At 41.2% G+C, this 14,604-nt stretch overlaps 1 protein-coding gene across 1 annotated transcript in view; it reads left to right on the top strand.

The window, feature by feature from the left end:
* The window catches only part of LOC118789823 (ADP-ribose glycohydrolase MACROD2-like), a 271,812-nt gene that overhangs the window by 63,502 nt on the left and 193,706 nt on the right, over positions 1-14,604 (top strand). The window lies entirely within an intron of this gene.

Genomic DNA, 14,604 nt, shown 5'->3' with positions numbered 1-14,604 from the left:
GACTAATTCTATGTTCTACTAGTTCTATGTGGTAGTGCTGGTTCACCCTCCTCGGAGAGAAAGGGCCTGTGTGACTGTGACTTTTTCACCCCTGACTACTATGCACAAATTTGCACGTGACAAAACATGGCTGCTCCCTTTATGGTGTCGTTTGTTTGACGAATGCATGTTTGGCTGAGTAGCTTTGTGTGAGATGTTACGCTGTCTGTGGTTGGGGATTTGGGGCTCGAGGAGCTATGCATTAAGGCTTTAGTAGCTATAAAAGGATATCATCTTGGTGTGGGAGGACATTTGCCTAAATTGCGAAATATTATATCAGTTAGCTTTTAGCTATACAAAAAATTATTAGTAAGTCCTTATTGGAGAAGGTGAATATTTACAGTATTATGATGTCCAAGTATTTGAAGATGTCAAAAGAGCTGTAATCTGTTGTTTTTTGAATACTTTTCATTTAATAACCTTACAAATTGCCTGATTTCCAGATCTTTCCGCACTTTAGTGAACACTTTAGTGTTTTGAAAGCAAGTGAAAGTGTATGAAACATATCATCTGATGATTTAACAATATTAGACATTAACATTATTAGTATTCCAAACCCTATCGTAAATGTGCCAACCACTGTTACAGTGGCTGTGGATATGCCCAAGGTACGTGTTACCATAAATGAAGCTGCTTAATTGAAGAAAAATGACACTTTCCCTGTGAACCCATTGGCGGGCTGATGATATATGCTTGAAAAACACCAAAGTACATACACGCCTACGTCTCAGCTCTGCCTCTTGGGTGTTAGATTGTTAAATCAATACTGATGACTTGTGAGTTGACATAGGGTGTCCTGTTTCACTGTGTGATTTATTCAGATGGCACAATTATGCAGAGTAAAATGGTTTTAAAAAAAAAAGGTAAAAATCAATATCTTCTGCTGGGTGGATCTCTGTAGGTCTTTGTGTTGTGTCATATAAATCATTACAAATCCAAAGTATGGAGTTGCAGTGATGTCAAATTAAATAGAGATTAAAAGCGAGTTTTCAATTCTGTGAAATTGTGTTGGAGAGTGTAATGTATAAATCAAGGAAACATTTTGATGAGTTTTGTAATGTCATTTATTGAAACCTTTGGAATTAGGGTTGCCAGTATGAATATATTGGTGCTAAACGCTTATTTTACAAGTACACCTTATCTTATGAATTTGATTTGTATTACAGTTGAAATTAAAGTGTAAAAGCGAAGAAACCTGCAGATCATGATAAAAAAACAGACATTTAGACATGCAGTTACAGTGACGTTTTTGAGAATGGTGCTGTATCTAAAGTTTAATCACTAAATGCTGATGTACAGAGTTAAATATAGCACATCAGTTATCTTTTCTTATTGCATTTCAGTGTGAGAATTTTGATTTTATGGCATTGAGTTATTGACTATTGTATTGAATGTAGAATGCACTTACTGCAGAATAAATTCTGTTAGTAGACAATCACTTCATTATGTTAGCCCTTATTTTTAATTGTCTTCTTTATCAAGTTTCTCATTTGTCTTGTTCCTAACCTTCTGAGTTATTGGAGGCCTTCCAGGCTATTCATTTAAGTAATATTTCAGCCTTTATAAAGCTAAATTGACTGAAAGCTGTTATATATTTATAAATTGTAATTCTAAGAACGAGGAGGGAAGACATGTTTTTACAACATGCAGTTGACTGCATTCCTCACTGCACTCCGCATTCTCATTGATCATAACACTCTCAGACAGAACCATGAGAAAACTCCCCAAACCATTTTAAAGGAAAATATTCCCATAATTCAAGAACATCCCTCTGAATTTAAGAGTCTGTCTGCATTCCCTCCCCCTCCCCTTCCCCAGCCCCTTGAAAACCTCCAGAACTGTCTAATGGATATGCTGGCAACTGGGACAGCAGGGTCGAAAACCTCTGGAAGATGTTAAACTGGGGCTGTTTCTGCTTGCCCCCTTCTGTCGGAACCGGCCGCGTCTGAGCAGGGAAACGGTGCCGTTCCCTTCACCTGCCGCAGCTGAGGAAGGAGCTGCACGCTTGCGGAGTGTCAGTGCAGTCTTTCTCCGCAGAAGCCTCCCGCAGTCTCCCGGCCTACAGTAAATGACACTAACAGCCTTGTCTCCTCCGAAGTCTCCGGCTGTTGTCAGTGCTGTCAGGGCCTCGGTGGTGTGTGTCAAGCTTTTTCAGTCAGTTGGAGTGCACCCTGTGTTCCCTGGCGAATGTGTAATGATGCGCATTCCCACGTACTCGTTAAGCCCTCCCAGGTCACCCTCCCTGGCAGGTATGAACAGATCTGAGGCTGCAGCTTGACAGAATTCACCTAGGGCAGGTCGGCACAGAGTGGCACGGTCGTGTTGCGGTAGGAGAATCTGAAAGTGTCTATGACTGTGAAATGGTCAAGGAGTGGCAGCAAGACCAGTGTCTACAGGGAGCCCTGTAAGTAAAAGTAAAGTCTGTCTTCATGTCAGAGGCTTTCCTGTAGAAAGGAAACATAATGAAACATAATAAAGAAAGCTGTTGTACTTATATTAGTCACAAATTATCATCAAGTTCTGCATTAAAGTACACTAATGGCTTCATTACTGTTAAATACATCTGGTGGAGTGTGCTTGTGCATCACTTTGCTGATCGATATAACATCCATTAATAAAAGCAGTCATAACAGCTTTTCTTCTGCCAGATGTCAGCTTAGTCTCGCTGTCGTTCTCCGTACACTGCACGATTTTGGAACGATCAATTTGTGCGCTGTCTGGATCGCTCAGGGCTGCATTCATCAGCCCTGCAGCGAGCGGCGTGAGTGCAGATCCTGCAGCAGTGAGTGTCAGCGAGTCCACCGCCGTACAGAGGCGCGCGCCTCCCAATCAGGTAGCGGTCACAGCGGAAGGAGGAAGAGAGAAGAAACACAAGGGGGAAAAAAATGTAAAGGAAGACGAGAGGAGCCCTCTCTCATCTTGAAACAGTTATAGAGGTTCACCTTCACTGACTTTTGCATGCTTAGTATGCCACATACATAGAGGCGAGAATGAATGAGTCGGTTCACATTCCTCCTTTGACCTATGTGGGCCACCATGCTAACATATGTAAAGACTTTTAAAATACTGATGGAAAGAGCAGGATGCCAGGTTTTGGGTTTTTATGGTTTATTGTCACTCATGGGTTCTTCATGTCAAGATTTTTTTTTCTAGTCTGGTATATATTTCTTTTACAGGCAGCACGCGCTGCAAATGGCCGATTGCGTTGAGCATGGTGTTCCATTGCTGATTATAGATTTTATTCTCCGTGTCAAATGCGTATTGATGCGGCAGAACTGCTCCGCCCTCTCGAGCGTTCTCCTGTGTTTAAGGCCTGTCAGAGTGACAGAATTTGCCGTGTTCAGATCAATAAGGATGTGTACGTGTCAGCACTTCTTGTTCAGCTGTCAAAGAATCCAGAAGGAGAAGCAAAATACGGTTATGAAAAAGTGAAAGGTGATTAAAGCTTCTCCCCACTTGTACATGTGTATGAATAATACATACACATACAATGCAAATATATCATCCCGTCTGATAGTTCTTATTCACTATTGAAATTTTCATCTTTTTCTTGTTACCCGTTATACTGAAATAGTATTATAGTTTGGAAGACGAGTTGGCAGCGTTCCTTCTGCCTTTTGGCCTGAACGTTCACCTGAATATACACCTGTGAATATTGAGGACAGCGCCAGCATAAAAGCAGGCCTGCTCTCCACTGTGTCAGCCTGCAGATCCCCACAGGGGGATGTAAGCAGTGCAGCCACACACTGCCCAGGGGCCCTCACCTCCAGTCTGAGCTGGAGTTATTAAAACTGCGCGCAGAGAAGACACAGCTAACTGTGGCTCAGGGAGATGATCTTTGCTGTCTAGGGGTGCAGAGGTGTAGGGGGTGTCCCAACAGACACAGACCCCCCACCCTAGCCCCTGCCTCCCGGTAATTATTGTGTTACCCCTGGGAATTCATAACCGAATGCTCACCACTTAGATGGGTGTATAGCGAAATCAGCTTGATCTACTTAACCGCTCAATATCAGAGTCATTTTTCATTCTTCCTCTAAAATGTAATGCGTTTCCATTCTTTTCTTTCTGGTATTATCTGATAATGGATCGTAGCTGCTCGTGTGTCCGTCAGGCGCTCCTTAGGCCAGGTTAAGTGAATTTGCCTCAATCCGAGACCATCTGGCTCATGAACATGGAAAAAAATTGAATTCGCACACTTTTCACGTGAAGAGACAAAAAAGGTTACTGACCTCCAACAGATGCCGTTGTACCATGCATTCATGTCTGTTCCTTATTTTCAAGGCCTTTTCAATTGGAAATGCAAATATATTCCTTATTCACAATTTCTGGGCATGGTCTAGAGTTTCACATCCAATAAGATCACACCATTTCAAAGTTAAATGTTAAAGTGAAAAAAAAGTAAATAATTGTGTTGTGCCCCATAATATCCTTATTTGTCAGTGTAATTTAATCAGCGATTTCTATGAATGAATTGGACCTTTTGCTGAAAGTGCATTCAGTCTCCCACAGCGAGTGTCTGGATGTCAGAAGGTTCAGCCCCTTCCATTCTGCACCCCTTTTCAAGCCGACTGTCTGTTTGCACACATTGGGAGACGACATGATTAATGGCCAGACTGGTGGGGGCATTGTTTGCCCCTTGTGGCTCAACACAATTATTGAATCCCTCTCAAATTTGTCCCAGTTAATACACTGTTGGCTGTTGGTCTAAAAGTCGCTCCAGGTTGCAGTATGCTATGCTGAAGAACTGTGGAGACAGCTTTCAGTGTAGAAGCATATGCTAAAATATATAAATAAAATAAAATAAAATAAATGATAAATAATAAAATCCGTGTTGTCACTTACCATAACATCACTTAGTATTATAGTAAACATTTTCTCCCCTTTGGGTAGCTGTTTTGTATAAGGCTGTGTTTTTCTTTATCATAACCATAAATAAATGCTCTCTGCCACCGGTTGACTCACCAACCGGTGTTTGCATTCCTGTGTATCTGCAAGTTGTCTGGTATGTTCTGCATGCGGAAATGGTATTTTAAAGTGGAGGATGCACTCAGGGCTTCATTACATAGTATTGCTCTTAACACAGTGCATTTATTGCTGTCCACATTCCAGCACATTTTCTTTCTTACATCTTGCTGCCTGGCAGTAGAAAGTGAATAATTGAGCTGTCAGCATTTTTTGCAGTGCTGTCTAAAACGCAGACTCTCATCTGCATGTTTAAATGAAATGGTGAAGGTTAAAGATGAAAATTCATGGTGGTAGTCATTTTATTTTTTTTAATTGCATTCTGTGATGACTTGATATTTTGAGAGTTGTCTTGATTTGTGTGTGTGTGTGTGTGTGTGTGTATGTATGTGGGAGAGAGAGTGTCTTGTGTGTGTGTGTGTGTGTGTGTGTGTGTGTGTGTGTGTGTGTGTGTGTGTGTGTGTGTGTGTGTGCATGCAGGGGTTGGCGATGGTGGGAAGATTATTTGGTTTGTGTTCACTTTAGTTTAGAACATTGAACAGAATACTGTAATACCTGTCCTATGATGTTGGGTGAGAAAACATCATCTTCTCCTGATGGTTGTCAGTACAAACTCTATCGACGTGATGGTGAAGTCTTGCTCAGTTCCAGCTCTGGACCAATGCTGAAGTATTGTTGTAGCATTCACATCAAGCCCCACTCTTACACTTAGATTACAAATTTTCTAGATGTTTTTAAGTCCCTCTGATTGTTTTGTTAGCAGGCACTATTGCATTTTCATTCTGTGGGCAATTCAGGGTTTTATGGCATATTGGCTTGGGGGTTTAATTTCTCTGGGGAGAGAAGCAGGGTTGTGGTGCATGAGAAAAGTTTGGGGCTGATTTTGAGAACAACTTGGGAAATGGGTGTCAGAAATGTAATTACAGCCATCGATCCACCAGTTGAGAAGAAATCAATGCAGATCTGAGCTGGTCGATGTTATTTTTTCTATTTATGATTCTGTTTAGGAACTAGTGTTATGCAATAGCCATACTGTGGCATAAATAGGCTGAGGTTGCCTCAGTGGCCAATCTCTTTACTTGAGAATTGCATTAAAGTACCCACACAGTGGTAGCGCTGTTAATATTTTAATACTTAGTTATGAAATTTGAGTGGAAGGTTCCCTGATTTATAAGGTGAGACCTTGCACTTCTCCTGTCAGAGTCACTGTTACAGTGATTGCGTGCCTTCGGGGGTCACAGTCCACCATCCTAATACTGACCTCCAAACACGCACCACCTCATTCAGGCTGCCACGTCCCTGTCCCATCACACAAATGTCACGGAGGTCGAGGACAAGGGTGAATCGATCAAGTCTCAAGCCTGATCACCCTGTCAAAGATCATGTTGTACCATTTTTAAAAAAGGGGCTCCTCCAGAGCTCAGAATTGCACTTAGGCCACTATTTTCCAATTTCTTTTAGTGTTTTCCCCCCTACTGTGGCAAGATAAAAAATTGAATCGAGTGGTAAACAAGCAGCTGTCGTTTTAAACCCTTGGAGAGGCACGTCACCAGATTCGGTCCTCGCGCAGTCTTTGAAGAGCTTGTCATCTGGGCCCCAGCAGCTAGAGGCAGGTCTTAAGCAGCTGAGAGCCCTGGATTAGAGTGGCTTATATCTTTTGACTCTGTAGTGGATCATTGGATTGAAATTGCTTTGGTGGATTTTTTTTTTTAACAGGGATTCTTTTTTTCCCCTTGCCCAATTCTTAAAGTTCCATAAAATGATAAAAAAAAATACATGTCTCATCCTTTTGTTTCTGAATGTCTTTGTACTTCAAGGGAACAAAGTTTTGTCAAGGTCAAAGAGACGTGGAGAGAGGTACTACTTACTTTCTCACAGAGATCAGTTTTTTTTTTTTTTTACCTTTTATTTTACCTCCTTTCCCCTGCCCCATGTCCTACCTACAGCCACCTCCACTCAGCATGTAGGAGTTCAGTAATTTCACTCATAGATGACAGGACCCGTTCACCTGCAGACAGGGCAGTAAAAAACACCTTGAAGCAGCTGAATTCTCTGACAGAACACTGATGAATTGTGACAAGGTGTATTTACAGTAATAAAAGCAACTGACGCTACTGAATGCGTGTCATCTCGTCAGCCAAATTCACCAACAGATCTCTTTCCCTCGAGGCAGGTTCACTTGTTTTGTCAGAATAAAGGTGAAGAGATTCCATGTCTCCTTGAGAACTGTTGCATAACGGGCCTTTAACAGGCCTTAGAAGTGCCTGCGATTTCTACTGAAGCTGAAACTGGCAAAGGACATTTTAGGGTAGTCAGTTTTTTTTTTTTCCTTTTTTTGCCTTGCTGCCCTTAAGATGTGGGACCTTCTTCTTTTCTCCTACCATGGGAAGCAATGATCCATCTTTAAAATAAACATGAAAACAACTGCGCTCATAAAGAAAATCCCAAGAGTGTAATAGCAGGATAGTTTAAAAAAAAAGGAAGGAAAAAGCGACAGATTCTTGTTGAAACATTGCCTAAAAACTGAAAAAAAGAGTGGAAATTTAAAACCATAAGGCTTACATAAAGATGCTTTTTCCGTGAGCGCAGTTGAGGTCAACGGAATATGCAGCTCAGTTGTTGAGATGCACAGTCTGCCAAAAATCAACAGATTGGCATTCCTGGAGGTGCTGGCAAGACCTAGGTAGAGAAAAAAACTCAAAGGCCCTTTGAGGTCTGTTTACAGCAATGAATTTGATACAGACCTGTTTCTTTTGTCACCGGCCTGGAAAGAGTGCTTCCCCAAACCTCTCACATAGGTGTTGTGTTGTGTGACTTTAACACAGCCTTGAGAACAGCTAATTAATAAAGACTTTGAAGAACTCTTTATTTGTATTTGTACGCGCTCTTGAGTGAAAGGCCTTTTAGCTTAATCGATATGCTGTAATGCACGGGACACTTGTAATAAATGAAATAATTATTGCAGGATCTGACTGCCTCGAAAAATTGTCTGAAAGGTCGATTAAGTTCTTGAGAGGACAATGTGTTGATTCCAAAAAGGGGATTGTAAGATGTATCACCTTTTAAAAAATCATTAAACTGAGTTAATGGCTGACATACATTAATGTCTCCTCTCGGGTAGTCAATTGTACTAATATTTGTGGAACCTGCTGTATGTTTGGCTTGGAGAAAGACCGTAAACTCTGCTCGAATATATTTGCCCCCTATTAAGATGCTGAAGGTATATGTGTAAAATTTATGTCAACACTCCCTCTGCAGCCACTCACACACACACTCACACGCAAACACAGACACATTCAATCCATATGATGAACCACATTGTTGGCTGAGATACCATCCTGAGATGTCCTGTTAGGTGTAATTAACAGAATCTGTTTTAAAGGATTTATTCACGTGTGCATATGCTCTGAACAGTACCCTCACACAAAACTATTATTTACAAGAAAAAAAAAAGGTTGATTTGGCTGGTTAAAGTGGTGAGATAGCCATCACCCTGTTCTCCCTCAATGTGACGGCAGGCGGGCAGGACACAGTCTTGATCCGCTCTGTTGAAGTGCACGTCCTTGTCGAATCAATCACTGCCATTCCAGCTGCTGCCGCCTCTTATGCTGGCAGATTGCTCCAGTTGGAGTGGCAGTGGTGCATTATGCAGTGTGTGTGTGTGTGTGCGCGCGAGCGCATGTTTTGGGGGGGGGGGGGGGGTGGGGGGGGGGGGTCTGATTTAAGTGTCATCTCTGTGAGAAGGGAACTGGGAGGGTGCAGTGCAGGGTGTTATAATCTCAGTCTTTCATTATGCGAATTGAGGCAGGGAGTTGGTTCTGGGTCATTGCTCGAGTAACTGAATGTTCTTTTAAAATTCAATTATTTTTTGATTTTATCATAAGTACAGCATCATCCTAAATTCCATTTTTTCCCAGGCACCCTGTCTAAAGGGCATGTTATATACTTATATTATGCCATAATAATGTGCTTTTTAAACACTAAGAAGATTTTACTTCCAAAAGAAAAAAAAACGTGTCTTACTGAAGCAAGACAAAAACCAGTATACAGCTAATGGTGTGTTTCAAGCCCCCCATACATTCATGGCATGACATTGCAAGTAAATACTAGCAGAGATTCTCTTTTCTGAAACCGCAACTGTCATAGCAAGACAGACGTAAGCGATGTTGTGGTTTCATGGCTATTTTTCAAATGGTGTCTTGCAGGAATTGCACTTTTTTTCCATCAAGTTTTGTTTGCATTCCGCTCATCAGGCCACATCAGACTGAAGCCATTCACCAGGCACGAGTGCTGTGGCATAGCGGTAAAGGAGCTAGCGGCTAGAACCTAGAGGTTGCAGGTTTGACTCCCAGTGGGGGTCTGCTATTTTACCCCTGACCAAGGTGCTTAACCTGGATTGCTGCAATAAATATCCAGCTGCATGAACGGATTACATGCAAAATGGAAGCTGGGTAAGTCACCCTGGATAAGACCATCTGCTAAGCAAATAAATAATAGAATGAGTGGAGCAGTTCTCACAGGCTTCTGGTTTGTGTCACTGCGTGTCTCTCCCCCCTCACAGACTGCCTGTGCGGAGCACGGAGGCTCAGCAAGGAAACTCAGACCGAGGGATCGGCTTCTGACCTCAATTCCTCTCAGCGTTTAGAAGATTTAAAATGAGATGACTCTCTTTGATGTGCAAGATGTCTTGGACAGGATACAAGAGAGTGAACAAAAAAGGAAAAAAAAAGAATTAGGAGATTTGACTTGAGAGTAGGAGTCAGACACTAGGGGAAAGGGTCCAAGTAAACAACGTGTTGCCGAAAGGGAACAGTAACAGTTGCTCTCTCAAACAACCATGGGAATGAATAGAGTAGAATCTGTGTGGAATATGGGGGTGTTTCCGTGAAGTGAAATGGTCTGTGGGATGAACTTAGTCCGATACCCCACCCCCATTGCCACCCCCACTCTCACCCCTGCCCCCACACCCGTCCCCATGTGCCTGAATTGTCCAATTAAAAGGACCTGCAAGATGTCAGTACAAGTAATGAAATTAAATTGAGCATTTACATTTGATAAAGAGTGATGCCCTATGTAAAGAGAGAGCAGCCCTAGGTAAAGTAAGAACATTGCACCATCTAACCTCTGTGCTCCCCCAAGTATCTTTACTTCTCCACATACTGGTTTTCAGTGCACTTTTGCAACAGGATTGGGGTGAAAAGAATACTAGCTTCTCATACGCTTTACTGAAGTGTATGTAATGGAGAGTAGTGTGTACATTGAATTGTTATTTACCTAAACCAGCTTTAAAGCGATTGCTTCAGTCTACATGCAGCTTTGATGATAATTAATTCTCTGTTCAAAGCAGGTAATTGTGAAGGTTAACTTGAAAATTTAAATGGTAAGCAATTATTCTTATCACAGAGAACACATGAGCCTTTAAGTGTTTTTACCATTCTGACAGTCATATTCAAATTTAGGTCATAAAAATGGCATAACAGTCTACTGTGAAGTTGGAGATTTATATTTAAAATGTCAACACTCTTAAAGACTGTGCAGTTTATTACTTTGTTACTTTGAGATCTTGTAATAGAGGCTGCAAAATGTGATTCTCACAAGTTTCATTAAGTCTTTGTGATAAATAAAGGCACATAAATTATCTAGGATATGACATGACATTTGGCCAGTCTAAGAATGTTTGATTGAATATTCCTACATCACAATTAATTTTCATCTTGTATACCTGTGGATTGTACAAGTGCAGTAAAACAGACCCATGTCACAAACATAGTAATTGGCTAAAACGTGTCATGTCTTCAGTTTGAGATCAGTCTGAAACTGAAAAACAAGGACGGAAAAAATGCAAGATGTTGCTATAATTAAGATATGCTGTATGTAGATTCCATTTGGTCCAGCATGATAAATTAGCACCAAGCTGACCAACCCCAGTTCTCAAGGGCTACAGGGTCTGCTAGTTTTCCTTCCATCATAGCTCTTAATTGTTTAATTGAAGTCATTATGTGGGTATAAAACCACCGTGCCTGGTGTCTCTGGTGTAAATCAGTCGCTGGTTGAAAACAGAAGGAAAACTGGGAGACTCTGTGGCCCTTGGGGATGGAGTTGGCCATTTCTCAATTATCAGGCACGTCACTGTAGCACACAGTGTGGCGGCTTTTAATGGTTCTCAAAGATGGATTGTGGGACCAGCGCTGCTGTTCCACACCTGCAAGCACTCATAATAGCTGTTTACCCCAGGTGTGTAAGACTGAGTGAAATTTCAGACTCTTGACTCAGGAAGAAAGAAAAATAAATCCTTATTTAAATATGTTTTTTCATAACCAAACCTTAATAAAACAATTATTCTGTGTACTTTGCACTTTATATTTTGCCAAGAGTTTGGGATAAAAATAAAACTGCTTTGCAATATTTCAACAATTCTGAAAGAATTTGTGATCACCATTTTAAATGTCTCCTAAAACATACAAATATCTGTTTTGTTAAGTTATATGCAGGCATGCTTTTTGTGCTGATTAGCATTGTGCTGGTAAGGTTCATCTGCCCTATGGTTGACCTCTTGGTTGATGGCAATAACCTCTGTCATGACTGGCAGTTTTTTTTTTTCTGTGCCTTGACCTTTGTTTCACCTGTTCTCTACAACCTCGGATAAGTCATGGTTGCCTTTGAGCCTCCCTCTTTTGATCACTTTAAGGGGGCTGATTGCAAGAGTTTCATATCTCCTGTTGGAAAGAGGTGGTGTCATTCAGCAGTGCTTTTTCAGCCATGAGAACATGATCATCTTTAAGGCAGTTATTTAGAACTTCCTTTCAGCTGTCCAGCAATGTCTGTGCCTCATGGTATAATGGAAGGTAGAGCATGTATCTGACTCCAGTGATGGCTGAAAGTATCAATTTGATTATATGATTGTGATTGCAGTTTGTGGAAGAGCATCCTGTCGTTAAAAAGGGCTTTCGGTCATCAGCGGCGTTACTGAGATTGACGTATGTGCGGAATGTGGAGAGTGGTGTTGTAATTCTTACACATCTGTGCTGCTCTTCATATTCAACCTGCTGCTGTGACTCACTATAAAGTGAATTTGAAGTCCCTGTGTAGTCAGAGAAGAGGATTCAGGAAAATACAGATGAGGGGTTTCTCAGCTGATGAAAAAAACAGCCTTGTTTCGGCATGCATTAATAAATGATTAACATAGAGTGCTGTTTTGCTATTTTGTACCGTTTAAGTGGCAAGAATGCATGTGTCACCGGGAGAATCTGAGTAATTTACTTAAACCTGAAAGCTCATTAATAACGGAGGCATGCACTTAAGAGCAGAAGGTAAGAGGCTGCATGCCTGCTAATGAAATTGCAGTGATCTCATCCGTTGACATAGCTTGATAATGTGAGTGGAGCCTCGTTTCACAAGCCCAAAAAGACCTGCCGGCACCCAGCCCTTTAATCTTGCCTTCCCTAATCTGTAGGAGAAGCGAAACAGCGTCTTAAAGATGCCTCTTGTATGCGGGGGTTTGGGTCCATATCCACGTTTGGTTTTGAGAATGCAATGGCAGTTAATTTATCAGAGTGTGGAAGTGAATGCAGAGTTTCAAAAACAAGAAATTAAAGGTCAATATAGAGAGTGGTGGTTAAGGTTGAAGATTTTTGGTTAAAAGCATTTGCTTTATTCAGGCTGAATGGCAAACAATTAATTATTTCATCCACACTCATCTGAGACAGGGAGTCTCGGTGTAAACCTTGCTCAAGCTCAGTAAATCTACAAAGCTTGAACACTTTCAAGGTTTCCTTTTTGGAACGCGGTTTTTGGGAACCAGTGTGGCAAGGGGAACCAGTCCCCCGCCGACTCAGTTTGTGAGAAGGTGTCGGCTAACTGTCACACAAGAGGCTTGCTTTCTTCTTGTTATGTTTATTTTCTTTGGTTTACAATGTGCTGTGGGTTGTTACAGGTTGCTGCAAGATTTTTATTTCTTACAGTACTCAACACTGTTTGTTCCCTTAAAACTCCGCTACGTACTGCACACAAGGATTGTGGTAAAAAACGTTAACCAAAGAATGAATGAAAAGGCAGCTTAAAAGCTTAGTAGTAAAATATTTGACAGCATTAGAGTGCAGAACCTCGCTTTGACACAATGAGAAGAAGCAGAAACAAACTCCGCTTGGATCTAGTTTATTTGAAGAACATAAAGGTTGGTATCTTTAGGGCATGATTCAGCCCTGCTACATGTATGCTGCTTTTGGCAACACTTTTCCCCATACTGTAATTAATGCTCAGAACGTGTTTGTGTGATACCCAACACAAAAATGAGCAAGCCTGCATTCTTGAGCTTGGAGGCTCGAACAGGCTTTGCTCCTCCATTTGTGCCTGGCTGCCACACTGACAGATCCAGCAGGGCCCATGCCATGTTCTGCATGGTGGTTAGTCATTAGATATATCCCACCCTGTGCCTGGAAGGTATGTCAAACTGAGCATCACATTTTTCCTACAGTTCTAATTTACGTCCTACATGATAAGGAGGAATAAGCAGTAGTGTGAATGGAGGCAGCATGGCTAGGAAAACAGGGTTGAAATTGGAGGGTGTAGGACTGAATCACTGGTGTAGCTCAGTAATATCTAGAATCTGACCAGGGAGGGTGTTGTGGAATGGAGTGGTCACAACTTAGTGATGTCCTTAAAAAAAGCAGGGAGGGGTGAGGGGGAAAGAAATACCACATGGTTTATTTTTATCTGCTTTTATTCTGCAATATGACCAATATTTTATCATATTCAAGTGTGTATGAAAAAAGTTAAGTCACTGATTTTTTTAAAAAGCTAAATACAATAAGCATTGGATCAAGGCACATACAAGACTGGCCAAAGGGCGTACAATGCACTTTGGTTTTCAGTTGTAAAGAACAATTACCTTTAAATTGTGGCAACAAAAAGTGGCTTGAATTGAAAAATAAAATAATCATAATAATAATAATAACAAAAACAGCTGACACTTTGTATTCAAAAAAGCCAAAATGCAGTTTTTACTGTAATTTTTTTTTCTGCCCAGGATATAGTAATGTTACAGGGCAACGTTGACAATGACATATGGTACACTGTACTGAAGGATGTTCAATTGTAGTTTCACCTTGTTGTTACACTTGTTGACTCTTGTTGTTAGATTGAGAATCCTCTGTGTCAGCCTGTCCTTCTCCTTTTCATGGTTTGTGTGCTTAATTTTGCCCTGCGGCGTAACCCCAAAGGCCATACTGTGGCACAGGCGCAAGGTCCGCTCTTTTAAGTCGTCCTTACTGTGTGGCATCTCTGCTTCTCAAAAGCAATTGAGAAAAAATTATTTCCGAGAGCGAAACAAAGCAGAAGTAAAGCCTGACATTCCTTTTGTCCTTGCAACTCAAATTCCAAAGAAAAACCCCACGATTCCTGAGACAGCAGCATCTCTTCTCTGCTTGTCTTTTGGAGAAATGACAATGGCTGCCTTTCTTTTCCTGATTAAGTCTGCCGTGGCCTATTTTCCCTTGTCTCTTTTGTCATTTTTCCTCCTCATTTATATTCTGACAGTATCGATACCAACAAAGTGAAAAATTACCTGTGCTTATACTACAGGGTTCTTTAATGTCTCTTTTTTAA

The sequence above is a fragment of the Megalops cyprinoides genome, chromosome 15 (genome assembly GCF_013368585.1).
Source record: "Megalops cyprinoides isolate fMegCyp1 chromosome 15, fMegCyp1.pri, whole genome shotgun sequence".
NCBI classification, from domain to species: domain Eukaryota; kingdom Metazoa; phylum Chordata; class Actinopteri; order Elopiformes; family Megalopidae; genus Megalops; species Megalops cyprinoides.
Note: the sequence above shows the minus strand (reverse complement) of the source record. Positions and strands in the feature narration are given on the sequence as shown.